Consider the following 3931-nt stretch of genomic DNA (forward strand, 5'->3'; position numbering starts at 1 on the left):
AGCAAAACAAATTTGGAATACGAGGGTTCCTGCTCCCCAGAAACTAAATTTGCTTTTAAGCAGAAAGAGTAAGAAGTGATCAGGTGGTTCTCTTATTTTCTAAGCCAAGCAAGTACATTTTTCAAAATATCATATATATATATATATATATATGTATGTATGTAGTGTGTGTGTGTGTGTGTGTGTGTGTGTATGTAAAGGGAAATCAGGAAAGCAAATTTAAGATTTGGGAAAAAATTAGACTTACAAAAGGGATGTTTAATGACACCTTTTGAAGCAAATTTTTTACTAGCTAATTAGTAATTACAAATGCCTTTGCATATTTTCACTTGAATCAGGAAAAAGGAAAATGGCCATTCTCTGAACATTCCTGCTGTTTCAATTCACAGGACAGAAATTTAGTTACGCTGTGAATGGAGAGAGTAGAGAGTATATAATAGTATTTTTTCAGCATAGGTCAACAGCCTGGTTCTGATCCATGGCTAAATTTTAAGCCACCTATGGCAAAAAGAGAAAAATTAAAATAATGTTCATAAATAAAGCTAACTATTTAATCTAAAGAACCATCATTATGTATTTCCTAACTTTAAGAAATATTGATGATGGTAAATGTTATTTTCACTCCTAATGTCTTTAATGAATAAATTTGAAGTGAGCCACTATACGTTAATCTCTAAGCCTTTTTTTTTTTTCTTATTGACAAAATTTAAAAGTCAGAAACCTTCCAGTATATACTGAAGGCATCAAGCTCATAATCATTTAGCATGGCTTCATTCGCCAGGAAATGAGCTTTATCTTGCCTACATTTGGGACGAAAACGTAATAAGTACACTTATATATGTTCTCCATTGTGTGTTTTGAGAGGCAGAAATCAACCTGCATAGGTACAAACGTAGATTCCTGTATGACATGCTGACCTACTACAACTTTGAAATTTTGAGATATTTCCAATAACCACTGAATCCAAGGGCGATTTTCTCTTTGGATCACCTTTTCTCGGAGGATGATTTGGCAGATGCTCTTTCATGAAGAGGCTCTCTAAGAACTAATATTTCCAGATTCATACAATCCAAAAACCAACAAAAACCCCTAGCACAGAGAAACTGTGGCCCGGAAACCCTGCTTTAACAAGGAACTAAAAAGTGCCTCCAGGCGATCCATGCTATCAATAGATGTATCATCAGCCTGACACCTAGAAGTGTGGGAAGAGCTGGCAAAAGGGTTGTAGATTGGAAATAAAATGTCATGGACTGACAGGTTTAAAACCTGATTGTCTGGTATTACTGTCACAATTCATAATAATGTGAAAATGACCAAAGCCTGGAAAAGAATGTAAGTCTAGTTATCGTGTGTATAAGCAAATGCAAGGGGCTGCATGATAGAAACTGCCAGATTCAAAGGCATCATATTCCTTTGCAGCTGGTCAAAGAGGAGAATGAGAAAACTGCAGTACTTAGCCTGGGTATGTCATTTCTTGCCCTTTCCTGCTAGCTTCTGGACTTTTCTATCAGAATTGTGGATAAGACAGCACAAACTGGGTAGATGGAATTCAGAACTTGATGGTTTTAAGTCCCAAGAGATGACAAAAGAAGTGGCTGACAACTGGGTTAACACCCTGCAGCATCTGGTAGGAGTTAGGCTACTGTCACCCATTTATCATTACTTCCATCTCCAAGGATAGAGAGCACCCTTTGTTGAGTGTCTCAGAGTCCTTGGAAATACATTAGTCATTTGCTCCCACAGATAAGTGAGGATGCTCCTCCTATACATCTTACAATTACGGACGATTCCCAGAAAATATAAGATAATATAAGAAATGTGCCTAACTGTCAGGATAGTAGGAGTTTTGCATCAAGGGTCATATATTAGTCACTCTGCTGCACATCTAGAACTCTATGTTGAAAACATATCAACTCCTGTAGTAGTGTAAGTGGTAAGACCTCCTTTGATTTATATCTATGCATTAGGTTTTAATTTTCCAAATGATAAAGGAGGGGCCAGTGATTTTGAGTTATATAGTTTTCCCAAGTACGATCCTACAAAAGAAAATAATCCATATTCTAAGGATGAATCTGTAAATTCAAGTTTGCCTTCTTCCTAATGCTGTTCCTTCAAGGATCTGACCTTAAAAATAAGAGCATACAAGGGATATTCCTTATCTGTCTGACATCCAGAGCGTCCACACATTTGACATTGGCTATGGCAGTAGTGAAATTTGGGGAGAGAATTCTGGGACTCGTCCTCACTCATCAGGAATGTCACACGGCTGTGTCTCTGCTATTATTTGAACCATAGAATAAAAGGTGTAGGCACAAAGCCATGGGAAACCATTCGATGAGAATAGAATAGTCTAGATTATCAGCCCAATTCTGACTTGCTGAATTGTGTGACTACTAGAAGTTGCTTCATGTCTATGGATTTTCAAAATAGAACATTGTCATAAATATTGTCAGGTACTTCTCAGCACTGAATCTCTGCCAGGCTATATAACCTCAAACCAATTCACTATTACCCATTCTTTCTCCTTTGAGATGAGGGGCAGGATGGTCACTAGAGGCTTTTCCAAGTATGAGATTTCATCCTTTCTGACGTCTAATTCAACCAAATATGTTGAGCATTTATGGCATAAAACTTAGTTTCACATGGATTATTTTCCCATGAGTTATTATTAGCCCTATATTATAGATTTTTTAATTCCAAAGCTGAGAGAAACTAAAGGATGTGCTTTGAGATCCCATTTTAGCCGGAAAGGATGAGTTGGGTTTTTAAGTCCTCATAAAAGAACTTCAAATCCAAGACTCAGCCTTCCTCAGTGAAGCCACCTTAACTCTCTCTCATGAATGTTCTTAAGGATTTGATCTTTAGGCCTCTTTTTTCCTTTAAACCTCTGGGAGGGCCTGTGGCCTGCTTCACTCAGAAGGTAAGTAGACCAGCCATCTCAGCCTTTGCAGTTCTTACTTCAGATCTGATCTTCATCAAAACCCTCTTACATGATAGCAAGGTGGTTCTAAGTTGTCTTGGGAGTTGGGGCACAAAGCAGGTAAAGATGGCAAGGCCCTGCAGTGCTGGCCATTCCTGGAAACTCAGGACTAAGTTTATTCTTGAGTTTCTGGAGAAACTCTGGAGATAGTATAAACTTCCAGTGTAGATGTTTATTTTATTTTTTCTCAAAACATATTCAAAACCTCCAAAGGTATAAACATTAGTGAAACACAAATTCCTACCCTCTCTCTTCCTCAAGTGTTCCTTCTCCTGGTAAGCATGGTAAAAGAAGGACTTTATCTCACAATCTTTATAAACGATTGACCATGAATGATTGCTTCTCTTATCTCACTCAGCTTGGCCAGTGTTACTACTAACTCCTGGTAGGAAGCTGCTTTCTGCATAGGTGCCAGTGGATAGGTAACATGGCTTGTCATGCATATATCTGACCTCAGTGAATGATGACAAAACATATCAAATTAGAAACTCTCTGTGTGAAATACAATTTTTCCTATAGTTCAAATTATCTGTGGCCCAATACATACTATTCTTCCTGAATAATTCTTAAACAATAAAGTTAGGCAAGTGGAGATTAAAATAGCTGCTTTATACTAATAAAAATCAGATTTGAGGATGTGGCTTAGGTGTGTGACCACAATGGACTTCCTACTAGTGAACCCCAGAAACAGCCTTATGCCCCTAAGCCCAGGCAGCACTGAATAACCATAGACTTCTCTGTATTGATGTTGTCCCTGTCACGTGGAGCGGGAGGACCAGGCAGAATGCATTCTCTCTGTGGGCATACTAGTTCTCAAGCGGAAAAAAGGGAGAAGGGGTACCCTGTGCTTATGAGTTTCTTACCCAAACTCAGCATTCTGACAACTCCGTCCTCTTTCCTAGAAGAAGCGTAAGTGAGTGGGTGGGGCAGGAGGCCAGGAATGTTTAGAAA

The sequence above is a fragment of the Chlorocebus sabaeus genome, chromosome 24, assembly GCF_047675955.1.
Source record: "Chlorocebus sabaeus isolate Y175 chromosome 24, mChlSab1.0.hap1, whole genome shotgun sequence".
NCBI classification, from domain to species: Eukaryota; Metazoa; Chordata; class Mammalia; order Primates; family Cercopithecidae; genus Chlorocebus; species Chlorocebus sabaeus.